The sequence below is a fragment of the Pseudophryne corroboree genome, chromosome 5 (assembly GCF_028390025.1).
Source record: "Pseudophryne corroboree isolate aPseCor3 chromosome 5, aPseCor3.hap2, whole genome shotgun sequence".
In the NCBI taxonomy this organism is placed as follows: domain Eukaryota; kingdom Metazoa; phylum Chordata; class Amphibia; order Anura; family Myobatrachidae; genus Pseudophryne; species Pseudophryne corroboree.
This window is the reverse complement of record NC_086448.1, coordinates 176,905,919-176,927,150: the sequence shown is the minus strand read 5'-3', so window position 1 is coordinate 176,927,150 and position 21,232 is coordinate 176,905,919. Positions and strand designations below refer to the sequence as shown.

Below are 21,232 nucleotides of genomic sequence, written 5' to 3'. Positions count from 1 at the left end.
TGCACAAAAGTGGAAGCAAGGAAGAAGCAAGTAACTACAGACCAGTAAGCCTTAAATCAGTAGTAGGGAAAGTAATGGAAAAACTATTAAAAGAAAGAGTTGTGGAATATCTTAAATCAAACAACTTACAGGATCCAAAACAACATAGATTTACTGGTGGGAGATCATGCCAAACAAATCTCGTTGGCTTTTTTGACTCTGTGACAAAAATAATAGATCAAGGGGGAGCTGTAGATGTAGCATATCTAGACTTTAGTAAGGCATTGCAGACTGCTAAATAAACTTGATTATAAAACAGTTAAATGGATAAGAACCTGGTTGCAAGATAGGGAACAGACAGTTGTAGTAAATGGAGTGCAATCTATGGAGGGAAATGTTACCAGTGGAGTACCCCAGGGATCTGTTCTTGGTCCAGTTCTCTTTAATATCTTTGTTGGTGACATTGCAAATGGTATTGAAGGGAAAGTATGCCTTTTTGCAGATGATACAAAGATATGCAACAGGGTAGACACACCGGGAGGGGTAAAACAAATGATTGATGACCTAGGTAGCCTTGAGAAATGGTCAAGAACTTGGCAACTACAGTTTAATGCTAAAAAATGCAAAATAATGCACTTGGGTCTCAAAAACCCAAAGGCTAAATATAGTATCAAGGGTACTATAATGGAAACTACCGAGGAGGAAAGGGTTTTAGGAGTCACTATTTCAAGTGACTTAAAGGCAGGAAAGCAATGCAACAAAGCAATGAGAAAGGCAAGTCATATGCTTGGTTGCATAGGGAGAGGAATCAGTAGCAGGAAAAAAGAAGTAATAATGCCATTGTATAGGTCATTGGTGCGGCCCCATCTGGAATACTGTGTCCAGTTCTGGAGACCATATCTCCAGAAGGATATAAATACATTAGAGAGTGTACAAAGAAAGACAACTAAAATGGTGCATGGCCTACATCACAAAACTTACCCGGAAAGGCTAAAAGATCTAAGCATGTATAGTTTTGAAGAGAGCAGGGAAAGTGGGGACATGATAGAAACTTTCAAATATACCAAGGGTCTTAACAAAGTTCAGGAGGGAAACATTCTTCAAAGGAAGAGAAGTATTAGAACTGGAGGACATACACTGAAACTGGAGGGAGGCAGGTTCAGGGGAAATTTAAGTAAAATGACTTCACAGAAAGGGTAGTGGATAAGTGGAATAGCCTCCCATCAGAGGTGGTAGAGGCTAAGACGGTAGAGCAATTTAAACATGCTTGGGATAGGCATATGAATATCCTTACAAAAAATTAAGGTTCAAAAAGGGTTGAGATTACCTAAAGGATAAAAAAAAAAAAGGGTCAGACTAGATGGGCCAAGTGGTTCTTATTTGCCGTCAAATTCTATGTTTCTATGTAACATACAGTGCTTGCCTAAATACCATCACTCCATCTGAAGTCGCCATTCGCGCCGTCTACCGGGTCTTGTGATGTCACGAGCCTGCGACTCACGCACCCTGGCGCTTCCGGACAGCCGGGCGGTATCCTGGCAACCATCATATACAAATGACATTGTTTACACTATAAACATTTAAAACATAACAATGAGAAGTAACCATACAGTATCAATTTACAGCACAGAATATAACCTTAACAGGACAAGCTCATGAGCTGTAAAAACTATCCTCAAATGGATTAAACAGGCAACATATTATACAGATTGTGTATATAGATATAGGCTTTGATGTATATTATTGACTAATAGGGATTTTTAGTTACGTTTTACCTTGAAAGAAATTGAGAAATGACTTTAGCGGTAAAGTCATTTTGCACCATTGTACCAGCTATTAGCTTACGGAACTATTCTTCCTAAATGCCCACAGGAAATGAAAACAAGTGTGTGATGACAACTCCTGTTCTTGTGATATCATGTAGGCAACCTGTGCTTTCACCAACTAAAAACATTTATTTCAGAAGGTCAAGGGAGCTAATGGTTTTTCATACGGAAGAGCTTTCATCACTGTGAAACAGGTGAATTGAAGTAGAAAGTGGATGAGCAGAATTGGTATGGTGAAGTTGCTATCCACTTTCCAAAGTCCTCTGCGAGCAGCTTCATTAGAGCAACAAAAATGGATTTATACAGTCATTTAATATCAGATTGTCCAGTTACGCAGTCACAGCCTCTGCATGCTTCAGTGCAGAATCAGTTTTTGCTGAGCACAACAATATTGACTGAGTAATTACATCAGCAGAGAGGCAGATTTAATAATGTTTCAGCTTCTCATTAATTAGCTAGATGGTGTAAGTCATTATTTGTTACAGTATGTTCATTAACCACAAATTCCCCTTTTGGCTTGAAACTTAACCTAGCAGGTTTTTTCCGTGTTAGATTGAGTTGTCGACTTTATTTCTAGGATGGACATTCAATTAGAAAATAATCATTTCATTTCTTCATATGTTAAAGGATTGTTGGAACAAATATTAGATTTAAAGAGCTTATTTTAGTTTTTTTTTTCTTGATGACTTCCAATAATTAAAAAGATTAAAGCTGGATTGCCTATGTATATCGGTGTGGCAGGCTATAAGATGAATGTTGATGGTTACACTTCCTTCTGTTTTTTTTCTACTGTTATAAATGATTGGCTGGGTACACACTGACACGGTGTGTACCCAGCCGATATATCGTTCTAACCGGCCGACATTTCCTTCTGAGCTCTGCTTTCACCGTGACTTCCTATTTCTCCACCCTGCTGTCTAGCAACCAGACAGTCGGTGTGATTCTGAGTGCGTTGTGTGAACATAACTCTGAACAGGCTAATAGGCTCAAAGGCGTACTGGCCTCTTTGGTCTCTATAACCACTTTTACACTGATAAGACTCAAATTTATATATCATCTCCTTACCTGTTTTCCCCAATCCTTGCATGGGTCTCTTCATGCCTTTCTTCCATATCATCCTATGTATCCTGTGATTTTCCCAAATTAAACATGACCAAAGCAGAACTCATGGTCCTCCCACCTCCTAGGACCCCATCTCTTTTTGTCAATGTATCTCCCATCTGAATGTTGCCTGGGAGTCCTTGTTGACTCCTCACTCTTTCACTCTGCACATTCAAAATATCTCTCGCTCTTGAAAGCCGTTTCTCTTCCCTGATGCCACCAAAACCCAGCAGCCTGGGCATCCTTTTATTCACCCGGATCTCAGCTTCCTGGTCTTCTTTTCCATGACATCAAGAAGTAGATGTGTGAATGTTTGATAGTTTTAGTGGTAACTGCCATGGTAACTACATTATACACAACCGTTATCGCTTCCCTGAATACATCAAAGCAGGGAAATGTGAAAAATGACGGACGCTGGGCAACCTTGATTGGGCGCCAATCGGGAAAGGTCAGCAGTATTGATCATTCTGTCTGCAGGCTCCTTGGATTAAGCTTGCTTCTGGTGTCGTTAGTGCGCACTGCATGTCGCTGGCTGTAGGTCATCACCTATCACGCACATGCATTGGAAATGGTCCACACGTACAGCTGGGTAGATGAGACCAGCGCAAGCGCAGTATGACTTTATGCGCTGGTCACGGTCTCTAAAAGAAAGACCACATGAATCGATGGTGAGGTGAATTAACACTTTCCTCATTTCCCAGTTTTTCTCCCTGCTTTGTCTTGATAATGGGCAAAGCGCGTTCTGCATTTTAAGACCTTTAAATGGCCAGATAATACATGAGGGCTGGGAGCGGTGGGGCCAGCCAAGGGTACATTAGCCCTCTGCTATATATGAAACAAGTTCATACATGTGACGTGGTGAAGAAGGAGTGGCAGACGTTTAGCACTGAAGGTTCAGGACAGTGCAGGTTACCAGTGGATCTCATTATACTGAATATTATTTTTATACAGTGTATATATAATAAATTAGCTTCTCAGGATGATATAGCTGCAGTATTCAGGCTCTTAATCCAATTTCTTCACTACAAAGCTGTAAATTCCCAAAGCCTGCACATTAGTACTTTGTTCTGAATTCACGGAAGGATTAGTGTCTGTCGACTGGGTGCTCAGCAAAGCTCCAAGTCCCTTTATCAGCAGATGTATTAATCAAAGGAACAAGCTGATATTACTCTGGCACTTGTATGCTAATGTGAAAAGATGCAGAGTCTGCAATAACTTTTGTATGTATTTTTTTCTTCAATAGAGTAAAAATGCATTCGTATTGGGTGTCCCTGAGATGCACACTTCTTTGTACTCACTTAGAGCAGCATGAACCTGAAAACAGCATGTACAATTGTAGATGCACCTTGCTATTTAGGGAGTATGGAAAAGACTTCAGTGACATCTATTGGTACGCACATTCTTTGCCATGCAGTGGACACAGCTAACTGCACTTGAGCTAAACGTTATGGTTTCGTCCTGGGGAATGGTGGTCAGGAGGTCTCCCTCACGCATGAGTTTTAACTCACACAATTTATTGGGCCCACTTCAGTTAGGCTTTCACTCCCAACACTCCACAGAGACAGCAATGACTAAAGTAGTGAATGATCTAGTCACTTTGAAGTGTAAAGGCCATTACTCGCTTCTTAACTCTTCTAGATCTCTCTCCTGCTTTTGGCAGTTGACCACTCGCTTCTCATACAAACACTACAATCCCTAGGCCATTTTTGGTTTTCATTCTACCTATCCAGGCGCTCTTTCAGTGCCCGCTTCTCTGAATCCACCTCCTCTTCGCTATCGCTATCAGTTGGCATACCGTCAGGCTCAGTCTTAGGTAATCTGCATTTCTCAATCTATAACACATCTATCTGGAAACTAATCAGCTCTTTTGGATTTCAGTATCTTCTGTACGCAGATGATACATACTCAAATCTACTTAGCCTCCGTAAATTTGTCACCATCTGTATTGGTCCGTGTCGCTGAATCCCTTTCTGCAGTTTCCTCGTGGATGTCATCTCGCCACCTAAAACTTAATATTTCCAAAACAGAATTCATTCTATTTTCACCGACCAATTGTAGTTACCAACCTGAAATCTCTAGCACTGTTGAGAACTTGACAATCAATCCTACGCCACAAGCTCGCTGCCTAGGTATCATCCTTGACTCGGAACTGTTCTTTGTGACCGCATTCAATCTGTCTCAAAATCATGTTGCATGCATCTAAAAAAACATCCAAAATACAACCATATCTTATAAAAGACACTGCAAAACCTCTAATCCATACTCTCATTATCTCCCACATTGATTATTGCAGTAGTCTTCTTACTGATCTTTCCTTAAAGACTCTGACCACTGCAATCCATTCTGAATGCAGCTGTGAAGCTAATCCTCCACGCTAGACGTTCATAGTCTGCGGATCCGCTCTGTCGGTCCCTCCATTAGTTACCTGTATTCTACCGTATTCAATATAAAATTACTTATACTCACACAAGGCCATTAATCAAACTACACCAACGTATCTATCTTTGGTTATATCAAAATGTTTCCCAGCCTGACCTCTTCACTCTTCACAAGATCTGACTCTCTAATCACACTCATTGTGCCCTCCCATTCACAATTGCATGACTTTCTTTGGGCTGCACCCACTCTGTGGAATGCCCTCCCATGCAGAATAAGACTCCACACCTTCAAGCGTTCCCTGAAAACTCACCTCTTCAGGCAAAGCTTATCGAATTCCGAACCCGTCCATACATCCTTCATAAACTTTCTAATCCAAATACATCCCCACTGTACAATCCACATATATCCTCACATATTTCTTCTTTCTTAACTTTCACATCCTTCTGGCTAACGTTGCTGTGTGACCATATCATACAGCCCACCAAGAACCTTTGCAAGTTGGTGGACCATTATGCACCCTTGTGTATTAATGCCTATTTCCCCATATATTGTAAGCTTGCGAGCAGGGCCTTCCTACCTCTATGTCTGTCTGTTACTACCCAGTTTTGTTTTATCACTGTTGTTTCCAATTGTAAAGCGCAGTAGAATTTTCGCTATTTTAGAAACTGATAAATAAATAAATAAATGGAATGCACTCTTACAGAAGTGACCATCCTATAAATGGTCACAAGTTATGAAAAGGCTTTCAGGAGACAAATATCATATTCCACAAATTTCTCACACACTTTATCCATCTCTATCAAGTTAGGATGTGATGCCTCTCCTTATGGAATAGCGGAAGTCTTATCACATACTGTTCTGGGTGGCAATGAGCGCCCAATCACAATAGCATTAAGACCCTTAACAATGTCAGAATATAATTGTTCTCAAATTGTTTGTGAAACTTTGACATATGGGGAGTAATGCCATTCACAAGTATATATCTCTGTGTGCCTATATACAGTACGAATAAATAAGTACCTGCCATGATGACTACTAGAGTACAAAGATGGTCCTTATTCTTGCAGCTTAAGTTTGAGTTTAAGTGGATAATACTTCACAGGAATGCTAAAACAGATTGTCTCTACCCCCTCTACAACATACTGATGAATCTTCCAAACAGACCAAGAGGATATGTGCAGCTCAGTATTTGCAGAGCAGCTTCCAATAACTAATGCTATAATAAACCAAGAAACCAAAAGTGGTCTTGTGTTTAAATATTCAAAATGTTATAGTTAATGGTTGACTGAAACATGTCATCTCACTTTATCACATATTTACAACAGAGATCTACTGTAAAGGAACACTAATGTATGGTAAAGTAATAGTACTTACTGTGCTTCATAGAACAATATTGAAAAAATAACAGTAAAATATCTTGTGTTGGGTAGATCTGTACGGAGAACCTGGAATGGATGGTTAGATCTAATCAATCACTAAAGATTGTCAATCTATTCAAAATGCATCTCCATCAACTCTGTTACACCCTTGGGAATGGTCCTCTTACCAAGTTGATAATTTTTCAGCTTCATTCTTTTCTCATTTTTATTTTATGTGGTGGATGCAGATTCCAAGTGGCCTGAAGTCCACATAAAGAAGTCTACGTTGTATGATCAAACTATACTGTTTTGAGTACAACATTCTCTAGTAATGGGTTATCCAAGCAATTTTGTAGCGATAATTAATGTCTGTGAGTTTCAAAAGAATTCCAGCATTTGATGTCATAGCATAAAAACTTCACCATAGCACCAGCTACTAATGGATTAGCTGGGTGGATTTTCTTTTTCAGTACTTTCATCCATTTTGTTTTTCCCAGAAGAGGCCAATATTTTGTTTAGTATGTTTTAATATTTATTCTTTTGTTACCATGTGTACATTTATTTATATGATTCTTTCAGTACTTTATTTCAAGCCATTAGTGCAACCTTAAAATGGAATCAGGCAGTTTCCTTGGGTATAATGATGCCAAACATTTTCAATGCTCAAGTTCGATGCAGGTTTAGGGGCTAGGAACAAATGTTAAAGTTGAGATAGAACTGAAGATGACAGACAAAAAATTAGCTTTTATTTAGGCGTGTCAGCTTGAGCCCACAGTTGTTATATGTATGTATTTTTATATGATTGCTTTTATGCATAAATAGATCAAAGACTTTTAAAAAAACATGGTCAGGGGTAAGTCCTATTATAACCTAGGTCTGCAAACTCGGTCCTCATTACCCAACACAGTGCATGTTTTGCAGGTAACCCAGCAGGTGCACAGGTGTATTAATTACTCACAGACACATTTTAAAAGGTCCGCAGGTGGAGTAAATTATTTCACTTGTGATTTTGTGAGGAGACCTGCAAAACATGCACTGTGTGGGGTAATGAAGGCCGAGTTTGCAGACCTATGTATTATAAGGAAAGCTAAAGAAAAGAACAATGCACCTTCCAAAACTGAGAATCTGCCAAATAACACGTTTACCAATGACCACTTGGATAGTTAGTCTCTCATGGGAGAGATATGGAAACCTATGTTGAACTACACATCCAAGAAATACAGTGCATCCGGAAAGTATTCACAGCGCTTCACTTTTTCCACATTTTATGTTACAGCCTTATTTCAAAATGGAATAAATTAATTTTTCTCCTCAAAATTCTACACACAATACCCCATAATGACAACGTGAAAAAAGTTTTTGGGAGATTTTTGCAGATTTATTAAAAATAACAAACTAAGAAATCACATGTACACAAGTATTCACAGCCTTTACCATGAAGCTCAAAGTTGAGCTCAGGTGCCTCCTGTTTCGCTGATAATCCTTGAGAAGTTCCTACAGCTTAATTAGAGTCCACCTGTGGTAAATGCAGTTGATTGGACATGATTTGCAAAAACACGTACCTGTCTATATAATGTCCCACACTTGACAGTGCATGTCCGAGCACAAACTAAGCATGACGTCAAAGGAATTGTCTGTAGGCACAAATCTGGGGAAGGGTGAAGAAAAATATCTGCTGCTTTGAAGGTCCCAATGAGCACAGTGGCCTCCATCTGTAAATGGAAGATGTTCGGAACCACCAGGACTCTTCCTAGAGCTGGCCAGACGTCTAAACTGAGCGATCGGGGGAGAAGGGCCCTAGTCAGGGAGGTGACCAAGAACCCGATGCTCACTCTGTCAGAGCTACAGCGTTCCTCTGTGGAGAGAGGAGAACCTTCCAGAATGACAACCATCTCTGCAGCGATCCACCAATCAGGCCTGTATGGAAGAGTGGCCAGACGGAAACCAGTCCTTAGTAAAAAACACATGACAGCCCACGTGAAGTATGCCAAAATGCACCTGAAGGACTCTCAGACCATGAGAAACAAAATTATTTGGTCTGATGATTCAAAGATTGAACTATTTGGCGTGAATGCCAGGCGTCATATTTGGAGGAAACCAGGCACTGCTCATCACCAGGTCAATACCATCCCTACAGTCAAGTATGGTGATGGAAGCATCATGCTGTGGGATGTTTTTCAGTGGCAGGAATTTGGAGACTATTCAGGATAGAGCAGTCATTCCCCACCACGGTCCTCAAGGCACACCAACAGTGCAGGTTTTAGTGATATCCAGGCTTCAGCACAGGTGACTTAATTAGTAGCTCGGTTATTTTGATTTAACCATCTGTGCTGCAGCCTGGATATCCCTAAAGCCTGCACTGTTGGTGTGCCTTGAGGACCATGGTTGGGAATGCCTGGGATAGAGGGAAAGATCAATGCAGCAATGTACAGAGACATCCTGGATGAAAACCTGCTCCAGAGCACTCTTGACCTCAGACTGGGGTCACGGTTCATCTTTCAGCAGGACAACAACCCTAAGCACACAGCCAAGAGGAGTGGCTTCAGGACAACTCTGTGAATGTCCTTGAGTGGCCCAGCCAGAGCCCAGACTTGAATCCGATTGAACATCTCTGGAGAGACCTCTTCGCTCTTCACAAGACCTGCATCTCTCATCCACACTCATTACTCGCTCCCACTCACGATTGCAGGACTTTCATCGGGCTGCACCCACTCTGTGGAATGCCCTACCACGCACAATAAGACTCTCCTCTAGTCTCCAAACCTTCAAGCGTTCCCTGAAAACTCACCTCTTCAGGCAAGCATACCAAATTCCAGGACCGCCCACATAACTTTCATAAACCTTCCTATCAAATTGCATCCACTCTGTACAGTCCACACATATCCTCACGTCTTCTCATTCTATGCAATAGATAGCACCTTTCCTTATGTACACATGCCTATTTCCCTATAGATTGTAAGCTTGCGAGCAGGGCCTTCCTACCTCTGACTGTGTATCACCCATTTTGTTAATGTTATTTCAAATTGTAAAGCGCAACGGAATTTGCTGCGCTATATAAGAAACTGTTAATAAATAAATCTGAAAATGGCTGTGCACCGACGCTTCCCATCCAACCTGATGGAGCTTGAGAGCTGCTGCAAAGAGGAATGGGTGAAACTGCCCAAAGATAGGTGTTTCAAGCTTGTGGCATCATATTCAAAAAGACTTGAGTCTGTAATTGCTGCCAAAGGTGCATCTACAAAGTATTGAGTAAAGGCTGTGAATTCTTGTGTACATGTGATTACTTAGGTTTGTATTTTTAATAAATTTGCAAAAAATTTTAAAAAACTTTTTTCACGTTGTGATTATGGGGTATTGTGTGTAGAATTTTGATGGGGAAAAAAATGAATTTATTCCAGTTTGGAATAAGGCTGTAACATAACAAAATGTGGAATAAGTGAAATACTTTCCGGATGCACTGTATTGCCTACAGTTTGTCTCAAAGCATGAGGAAGATCGTTGTACCATATAGAGGATGATTCTATGGTCTTATTGGATTCAAATGTATCTTTAAGCTTCCAATGAAGGCACTGTGACACAAGACTAAACAGCATCATCCCAAAACTTAAAATCTTTCTGTGAGGTATTGTAGTGTGTGCACAATGCTGTGAGGAAGTTTTGCTGCTACAGGGACATGCAACCTTGTCAAAATTGAACGGTAAATCAGTGGAGAAGGAGGAATAATCCTTTGAGGAAAATTGCTGCATTCAGAAGGAGACCTCAAACTTGGGAGAATATTTCTGTTCCAACAGGACAGTGGCCCAAAGCATTAAGAAAAAGACACATTGGGCTAGCTTAAATACAATAAGTCATTCCTGCAACAGCTCAATAAAAGAGCAGACCTCCATCCCATTCTGTGGAAAGACTTACAAATTGTTCTGACATGACCTGAGTAATAGTGCAAAACAAATAAAAAACTTGGTGAAATCTGCAATATTCAAATGTGCACAGTAAATAGACTCACACCTATAAGAGAAGTTAAAGGTGCTTCTACTAATTATGTATACACTATGTAAACAAAAGTGATTGGACACCCTGTGCGAGCGAAATGGTGTGCTCCTGCAGCAGACACGTGTTCATGAAGGTATAAAACGGGTAGAGGGGCACTGATTAGATCATTTGCTAATGAAATGGCTTCCTGGACGGAGCTAACTGAGTTTGAAAAGGGGATCATCGTAGGTTGCTCACCTAAAGACCCCTGAAACTGCAACCCAGGGTCCGGAAAGTGCAAATGAGGGAGCTGCAAAAGAACAGGGGTCGTCCCATGCGTACCTTTTTTCCTGAAAGCATGAGGAAGACTGCTGTACCATGTAGAGGGGTGGTCCCATGCATACCATTGCACACAAGTTCCAAATGGCCACTAATGTTGCAGTTTTGATACGAACACTTCATAGGGAGGCCCATGCACTTGGATATTATGGGTGAGCAGCTGTTCATAAACCTCTTATCACAAAAAAGAATTCAGTCCATCGCTTACGATCGTCTAGATTGCAAAAACTAAACAGTGGAACAATAGTGGAGTGATGAATCACGATTTATACTTTTCAGATCAGATGGACCTGTTTGGGTTTGACATTTGAATGTCTGATGCCAGAGTGTACTGTACCTACAGTAAAGCATGGAGGTGGTGGCTTTATTCTGTGGGCTGTTTCAACTGATCTGGCATGGGTCCACTAGTTGTAAAGCATGGTCACATTAACGCTGAGAAGTATAGAGATGTTCGGGGGTTTTTTTTGGTTGTTTTTTTTTGTGCAGTCCGTTTTTATTAAGATTTTTCCAGGTCGTACAAGCAAAATTTTCGAGCAGTACAAACAATTGTGACAATACAATTCAAGTAATAAAGTTGATGTAACATGACCAAATATCAATTATCCATATACACGTAAACATCAATGAAAGACACAAAGGAAAAGAAAATCAGGGTGTAGAGTGAAACAAAAAGAAAAAACAACAAAGAATTGTCTGACTAGATCCAGATTTGAGAAAGAAAGAAAGAAAGGAATGAAGTAAGAAAGAAATCGTAGGGGAGAAGAGGGAAGGGAAGGGTGAGATTATTGTGAAGATCACTTGGGTGTGGTGCTTGTATTGGGTATTAGGTGGGCTGAGTATTTCCGACGAGTTTTTAAATCTCAACCAGTCATTCCACGTTGCTGTAAAGGAGGAGAAAGTTAAGTTCAAGAAGGACGTAAGTTCCTCCATAGACATGTAAAAATCAATTATTCTAAACCACTGAGAGAGGGGAGGACAGATGGTGGATCTCAGAAAACAAGGTATAACTGCTCAACCTGCATTCATGAGGTGCTGAAGCAATGATGTTTTAAATTGCGAAATAGGTATGGTCATTAAATTAAAAAGCCAAAATTCAGGTGAAGCTGGAAGTGGGAGGCTGGTAATCCTTTCAGAGAGGGAATGAATCTGTCACCAGAAACGTGAAAGCACTGGACAAAGCCACCAAATATGTAATGGGGTACCTCTGGCTTGGCCACATCTCCAGCATGAACTGGGAAGATTCGGATTCATCTGGTGGAGAATTGTCAGACATCTATACCATCGAGAAAAGATCTTATATTGAGTTTCCAAAACCTGTACGGAAGAGGAACTCGCAAAAGTATATTTAAAGATCAGGAGCCATTGGTCATCCGTCAAACCGCCAGACAGCTCCTTGTGGCATGCAGAGATGTAGCTCGGCATTGGATCTGTAAAGCCAGTCAAAGATATTTGGTATAAAGTGGATATTAAATGTCTCAGTGAATCTTGTGAGAGTAGTAAAGATTCAAAAAGAGTTGTGTCTAATCTGGAGGTAGAACCCAAAAAAATTGACGGAAGACCAAAGGCATCACGGAGATCTGTAAAAGAGCGTAGCCCAGTTTTATCCACCAATTGGCCTAGATAATATATATTTGCAAGGGCCCATCCTGAATTGGGCTGTATGTGGAGACCAGGTATAAATTCTGGATTCTCCCTTAAGCGGGTCAGCAGTGAGATACCTTCATCAAAGTAGAAGAGAGATCTCCGTTTCTTCCAACACTTAAAAGTAGGGTCCAATGTCGGATGATGAAAGGTAGGGATCTGTCGGAACCATGGGATAACAAGCGGGTAGAGATTAACTGAGTGACCTTCAAATACCGGCCACTTCTTGGTTGCCAAGCGTCTAGACATTTCCACTATTCCAGCAAGATGTACTGAGTGGTAGTAACTCAGAAAATGTGGGAGCTGAAGACCACCTTTAGGGGTCTATTCATGCAGCAGTGAAAAGCCCTGTATTGCGTTAAACAGGGCTTTTCTCTGCTTACCGCAATTCACAGAGCCGGTTACCGTGGAGAAGTCTCTGACTTCTCCAGCGGTACCCCCGCTCTGTGTCTGAATCGCAGCTCTACTTTCCGCTTCTCCATGGAGTTCAGGTTCGCCATCTGAGGACGGCGTAACCTGAACTGTAGTGCGGAGACGTCAGGGAAGCTCAATGCTTCCCTGATCGCTGCTCGGCACCTCGTGCTGGCTCCGCCCCCCGACCTCCCAGCAACCACTGCGGCCTGCCGGGAGGTCAACACCCTGCGCATGCGCAAAGGGACCCGCCGCTGGACTCCGCGCATCGCCGGGAGGGATCTCTGGAGAAGACCTCACCGCAGGAGCCCCAGACACCGCAGCGCATCGTCGGAAGGGTGAGTATACATGAATTGCTACTTATCACAGCTATACATCGCATCGAAGAGATGCGATGTATAGTGATAAGTAGCAATTATGTTTTCGTTTTCTACATGAATAGACCCCTTAGTGCGACTCTGAACAAGCAATTTCTGCGCCAGTCTTGCCCTCCCATTGCTCCAGACAAACCGGCCCACCTGTCCTTGGGGTTCCCTGAAAAAGGAGGGGGGAATAGCAATCGGAAGTGCTTGAAATAAATACAGCACTTTGGGTAAGATATTCATCTTTATTGTATTTATCCTACCTAGCCAGGAAAGCCTCAAAGTGGACCACTTCTGAAGATTAGTTTTACATTTTGATGGTAATGGGGTGAAGTTGAGCTGGAAAAGGTCTGAGTTATCTTTGGACAAAGTAACCCCTAAGTACTTAATGTGAGATGGGTGCCAATGGAAAGGGAAGGTTCGTTTAAGTCCCTCTATAACTCGATCTGATACTGAAACATTTAAGGCGACTGATTTTGCTAAATTAATTTTTAAATTGGTGAAGAATGCAAACTTCTGAAATTCCGATATACCACAAATAATCATGTACCCAAGGCGCAAGCACACTTGTGCAGCCACTTGAGAATGAAAGGGCCACTTAAGCCTTAAACAGAATACAATAGAACAATAAGAATTCTCAAATATAAAGCGCTCAGTGCGGTTTCATATATTTAACAGATAATATGATACTTGGTGTCCATATATGGATTTCCAATTCGAATGTATCTCCTCCCGACGCTATACTCCTGTTCTGATATGGATTGATCTTCTATCCAGAGAGATATCTCGTAGTAATATAAAATAAAAAACAATAACACATCATAGTGCAATATGTCCTTAAAATCCTTAAAATATATACTCAAATCTAAAAAATTTACCTAAGTGTTACTTTGATTAAAGGTCAAATTAATCCCTAAATTATTAACATTAAGATATGTCCAAAAATCTTTTAGGGCATTAGAGTCACCCTTCCATATGAAGAGGACATCATCAATATACCGCCACCAACAGACCAGGTTCGCCACCCAGCCATGTCCACTCCAAACAGAAATGTCCTCCCATCTGGACATAGAGATTGGCATAGCTGGGGGCGAACCTGGTCCCTATGGCGGTACCTACCTCTTGATTATGGTACTCTCCGTCAAAATTAAAATAATTGTTCTGCAAAATAAATGAAAACCCTTTAAGGATGAAATCACAAAGATTATCTTGCATATCAGTAGTGGCTAAAGTCTGTTTCACTGCCTCTATACCATCTGTATGTTTGATAATCATATAAAGGGACGTAACGTCCCCTGTTACCAAACCCATGTCGTTTTCCCATTTAATTTCTTTCAATTTATTCAAAACATCCCTTGTGTCTTTTAAGTAGGAGCGACCTTTCACAACCAACGGCTGTAGTTGGAAGTCAATAAAATGTGACAAATTAGCCGTGATTGAGTTTGTTCCCGCCACTATGGGGTGACCTGGGGGGTGATGCTCATCCTTATGGACCTTTGGCAAAAGGTACAAAACTGGAACTTCCTCGTTAATCAAGAACTCTGATGTTTTCTCGAGTGTACCATTTTCTGTGTACCCTTTTACCAAATCTCTTAAGACCATTCAATACCTTTGCAGAGGTGTCTGCTTTTAATTTCTTATAAGTAATGCCATCTTTCAATTGGCGCATAGCCTCTTTCACATACATGGTCCTACTCGATGTATTTTTATTTTATATTACTACGAGATATCTCTCTGGATAGAAGATCAATCCATATCAGAACAGGAGTATAGCGTCGGGAGGAGATACATTCAAATTGGAAATCCATATATGGACACTAAGTATAATATTATCTGTTAAATATATGAAACCGCACTGAGCACTTTATATTTGAGAATTCTTTTTGTTCTATTGTATTCTGAAATTCCGACATTAGGGCAGGTAGAGAGATGGTCGGGTGGGGTATAGAGGCTAAGTGATCATCAGCAAATAATGCTAATTTATGATCGGAATTTCCTACTGGTATACCTTTGTCAACATTCATTTGAATCGCACATGCCAATGCCTCCATACACAGTACAAAAATCAATGGAGATGGTGGACAGCCTTGGCGGGTACCATTCCAAATGGGAAAAGCATCCGAGAGTGCCCCATTAATACGAACTCGGGCAGAGGGAGTACAGTATAGGGCTAGAATATGCTGAAGACATTGTGGGCCCAACCACATGTGCTCAAGTAGGACCTTCATGAAACGCCAGTCTATTCTGTCAAAGGCCTTCTCTGAGTCCGTGGACAGGAGGACCACCTGGGATCCGTCAAGTCTGGCAAAATGGATTAAATCAATTACTTTGGTTGTGTTATCTTTAGCTTCCCTGCAAGTGACAAACCCCACTTGGTCCTCGTGTACCAAAGAAGGAAGGAGAGGCCCCAGATGGTTAGTAAGTAATTTGGCAAAAAGTTTTAAATCCATATGCAGGAGGGAGATTGGTCTATAGCTCGAGCACTGGGTTGGGTCTTTACCATCTTTTGGGATTATTGAGATGTGCTTCAAGACTCTGGAGTGAAAAGATCACACCATCAGAAATTGCGTTACATGCTTTCAGAAAAAGAGGCATTAGAGAGATACAAAAGTTTTTGTAATAACCTATTGGAAAACCATCGGGTCCGGGTTTTCCCGGTGGGTGTATCCGAAAGAGCTGCCTTTAGCTCCTCAATAGTGAAAGGCTGCTCTAAAAAAGACAAGTCGTCTTACGCAATTCGAGGGAACTCAATTAGAGTAAGGTATTCTCTGATTGCTTGTCTAAACGAGGGTTGGTCAAAGGAAGATTGATCTTTCCTCAGATTATAAAGATCAGTGTAATAATTTTTGAAAGCTTTAGCAATCTGAGAGAACATATGTGCTTGATTCCCTCCAGAGTCATCCACACATTGAACATAGGACTGGGCCCTAAACGCCCTAGCCAACATTTTGCTGGGCTTATTAACCCATAAATAATATTTGTGTTTGCATTTACGCATTTCAAGCTTGGTTTTATCCAGAGTAATCTTATGAAGTGCTGATCTAGCATCAGTTAGCTGTCGTAAAACATCTTCCGAAAGCATTGATTTATGGGACAGTTCAAGAGCTTTAATTTGGTCAAGGATCTGGGCTTTTTGGGTCTCCCTCTCTCTCTTCATCCGAGATCCCAATTGTATATATTTTCCCCGTAACACACATTTATGTGCTTTCCATACCGCAACTGGAGATGTCATATTATTATCGTTTAAAGAAATATAGTCCGATATAGTTGAGGCTATTTCCTCTTTAAATCGAGGTTCAGAAAGAAAGAGCTCATTAAAGTGCCAATTCTACTGGCGAGGGGACGATGGGTGAATGCAAACCTTTGCATAAACTGGGGCATGATCAGATCATGTTATCTGACCAATCTCATTGTGAGAAAAGTGTTGTGAAAACTGATGGTCTACAAGGAAATAATCTATTCGAGAATAGACGGAGTGGGGGACTGAATAGTAAGTATAATCCTTCACTGACGTGTGTTGAATTCTCCAGAGATCAACATAGAAACATTGAATTTGACGGCAGATAAGAACCACTTGGCCCATCTAGTCTGCCCTTTCTTTTTTTTTTACCATATTTTTAGCTCAATCCTTATTTCTTAGTAACAATATCCTTATGTCTATCCCATGCATGTTTAAATTGCTCTACTGCCTTAGCCTCTACCACCTCTGATGGGAGGCTATTTCACTTGTCCACTACCCTTTCTGTGAAGTAATTTTTCCGCAAATTTCCCCTGAACCTCCCCACCTCCAGTCTCAGTGCATGTCCTCGTGTCCTGTTGCTTCTCTTCATTTGGAGAATGTTTCCCTCCTGGACTTTGTTAAAACCTTTGATATATTTGAAAGTTTCTATCATGTCCCCCCTTTCCCTTCTCTGCTCCAAACTATACATAATGAGATTTTTTTTGTCTTTCTGGGTATGTATTGTGATGTAGGCCATGCACCATTTTAGTTGCCCTTCTCTGTACAGTCTCTAATGTATTAATATCCTTTTGAAGATATGGCCTACAGAATTGAACCCAGTATTCTAGGTGAGGCCGTACCAATGACCTATACAGTGGCATTATTACTTCTTTCTGCTGCTGATTACTCTCCCAATGCAGCCAAGCATCTGGTTAGTCTTCCTCATTGCTTTGTTACATTGCTTACCTGCCTTTAAGTCACCTGAAAAAGGGACTCCTAGATCCCTTTCCTCCTCAGTAGTTTCCAGTATAGTGCCATTAATACTATATTTAGCCTTTGGATTTTTGAGACCCAAGTGCATGATTTTGCATTTTTTGGCATTAAACTGTAATTGCCACACTCTTGACCATTCCTCTAGTCTACCTAGATCCTCAATCATTTGTTTTACCCCACCTGGCATGTCTACCCTGTTGCATACCTTTGTGTCATCTGCAAAAAGGCATACTTTCCCTTTAATACCATTTGCAATGTCACCAATAAATATATTAAAAAGCACTGGTCCAAGTACAGATCCCTGGGGTACTCCACTGGTAACATTTCCCTCGTGTGAATGCACTCCATTTACCACAACTCTGTTTTCTATCCTGCAACCAAGATCTTATCCATTCAACAATCCTAGTATCCAATCCCAAGCTTCCAAGTTTATTTAGTAGTCTGCAATGTGGAACAGTGTCAAAAGCCTTACTAAAGTCTAGATAAGCTATATCCACGGCTCCACCTTTATCTATCACTTTAGTCACACAGTCAAAAAAGTCAATAAGATTTGTCTGACATGATCTCCCCCCAGTGAACCATGCTGTTTGGGATCCTGTAAATTACTGGATTTGAGATAATCTACAACTCTTTCTTTTAAGAGTGTTTCCATCAATTTCCCTACCACTGATGTAAGACTCACTGGTCTGTAGTTGTTTGCCTCTTCCTTGCTTCCACTTTTGTGTAGTGGGACTACGTTCGCTCTTTTCCAGTCCTCTGGAATTACTACTGTTGCTAATGACTGGTTGAATAATTTGTTCAATGGTGCTACCAGCACCTCTTTATGTTCTTTTAGTATACTTGGATGTATCCCATCTGGCCCCATAGATTTGTCCACTTTCACCTTTGAGAGTTCTGTTAGGACCTTCTCCTCTGTAAATGTACTTGTTTAATTTTCCTGAATATCCCTGCAACTTAACTGTGGCCCCTTCCCCTCTCTTTCAGTAGTGAATACTGAGCAAAAATTATTATTAAGATCTGCTATTACATTGTCTCCCTCAACAAGACTCCCAGACTCTGTCTTTAGTTTTATAATTCCGCCTTTTGTTTTTCTCCTTTCGCTTATATACCTTAAAAAAGTTTTGCCTCCTTTACCCACTGACTGGGCCATTTTCTCCTCAGCTTGTGCCTTTGCACATCTGATTACCTTCTTAGTCTCCTCCTGTGTAACAAGATATATATCTTTGTCTTCATTATTTTGTGTCTGCTTATATTTCCTAAAAGCCATCTTTTTTTCTTTCACAATATTTGCAACTTTTTTTGCAAACCACACTGGCTTCCTTTTCCTTGTGTTTTTCCTAACACTTTTGATACAGAGGTCTGTTGCCTTTAATATTGCACTTTTTAATGTTTTCCACCTCTCCTGCACTGCTTCCAAGTTCCTCCACTCTGCCAAAGAATTGCTTACACATTTTCCCATCCCTACAAAATCAGCCTTCCTAAAATCCAGCACCTTTGTTTTTGTGTGGGACGAGTCAGTCTCTGTCTTTATGCTGAACCATACTGCTTGATGATCACTGGATCCCAGGTTTTCACCCACTTTTATGTCCGATATTCTGTCTCCATTTGTAAGTATTAAGTGTAATATTGCGTCTTTCCGAGTGGGCTCCCTCACCAATTGGTGGAGGGATGCTCCCTGAAGGGAATTTAAAATGTCTCTACTTCTAGTGGAACTAGCAACAGACAGATTAAAGTCGCCCATGATTATTACCTCTCCTTTTAATGCCATTTTAGGTATGTCCTGCAATAGGTTCTTGTCCAGTTCTTCCTGTCCTGGTGGCCTGTATAGAACGCCAATACGAATAATTGACTTCTCTCCTGTTTCTATGGTCACCCAAAGGGCCTCAGTTTTTTCTTCAATAATTTGTATTAAGGTAGTATTTATGCTTTTTTTTATATACATTGCTACCCCTCCTCCAATTTTTCCCATTCTGTCCTTCCTAAATAAAGTATATCCCTGTATAGCTATGTCCCAGTCATGATTTTCATTGCACCATGACTCTGTAATTGCCACAATATCTAGATCATCCCTTGTCATTATTGCAGTTAGTTCTGGGATTTTATTTCCTAAGCTCTGAGCATTTGCACACATAGCTTTTAGAGTCTTGTTTGTGCTTTTCCTGTTCCTAGCTATGTTCTTCTCTCTACCTATGTTTATTTGGTTTTGATCTGAATTATCTTCTGTTGCTGTGGATATGCTTCCTATTTCCTTTGCCTGCAGAAACAATACCTCTGTGTTGGGGGAGCAGATTGCTTTATTCCTATTTGGTTCACTGTCCCCCTCTGTTAATTTAAATAGTTCTTGATGAAGCAGCCAAACTGTTCAGTTAGTATTCTCGTTCCCCTTGAAGATGGGTGCAGGCCATCACTTTTGTATAAGCTCCTATCTTGCCAGATGGTGTGACTATGGCCTATAGCACAAGTTGCTGCTCATGGAGGGATTGTTTAAATTTACGACGGTCATGCGTATGAGGATTGCGAGGACCAGAGGTGCAGTCTAGAGATGTTCTTGATAACTCTATGCTCCCTACATTGTGGCCGTTCTACGGAAAAAATAAATGTTTTTTGTCGGGACAATAGTGCCACCTGTCATGTTTCCAGGGCGACACTGGACTGGTATACAGAAAATTTGGTTACCCAGATGGACTGGACAGCTCAGTCCAGATTTTAACCCCGCTGAAAACCTCTGGGACAAATTGGAGTGATTGATGTATTGTAGGCTGACTCGACTTTCTTCATTGTTACAGTTGGTCACTGCTTAAGGTGGAATGGCAAAACATACTGCCTGCTGTTGTCCAGGAGCTTGTGGACATTCTGCCAAGAAGGGCGTCTGCAGTGATCATTGCACATGGTGGACCTACAAAGTACTGACTTCAATAAAATTTCAATCTATTTGCTGTCAGTGTCCAGGCACGTTTGTCCAGATAGTGTACAAGTGAAGTGAATACATCTATAATAACAATGTACACTGCTCAAAAAAATAAAGGGAACACTAAAATAACACATCCTAGATCTGAATGAATGAAATATTCTTATTAAATACTTTGTTCTTTACATAGTTGAATGTGCTGACAACAAAAACACACAAAAATTAACAATGGAAATCAAATTTATTAACCCATGGAGGTCTAGATTTGGAGTCACGCTCAAAATTAGAGTGGAAAAACACACTACAGGCTGATCCAACTTTGATGTAATGTCCTTAAAACAAGTCAAAATGAGGCTCAGTAGTGTGTGTGGCCTCCATGTGCCTGTATGACCTCCCTACAACGCCTGGGCATGCTCCTGATGAGGTGGCGGATGGTCTCCTGAGGGATCTCCTCCCAGACATGGACTAAAGCATCCGCCAACTCCTGGACAGTCTGTGGTGCAACTGTTGGTGGATGGAGCGAGACATATGGAGAATGCGCTTCAACACAGACAAGTGTAAGGTAATGCACTGTGGTAACAAGAACAAAAATTACAACTACCTACTAATTGGGGTAAAATTAGGGGATTCTGTACTGGAAAAGGACTTAGGTGTCCTCATAGATAGCAAGCTAAGCAGTAGTACCCAAAGTAGGACTGCAGCAAAGAAGGCTAATAAGATATTAGCATGCATAAAACAGGGTATTG

At 40.9% G+C, this 21,232-nt stretch overlaps 1 protein-coding gene across 4 annotated transcripts in view; it reads left to right on the top strand.

The window, feature by feature from the left end:
* LMBR1 (limb development membrane protein 1) overlaps positions 1 to 21,232 on the top strand; it is a 592,458-nt gene that overhangs the window by 410,326 nt on the left and 160,900 nt on the right. The gene's annotated exons all lie outside the window — the stretch shown is intronic.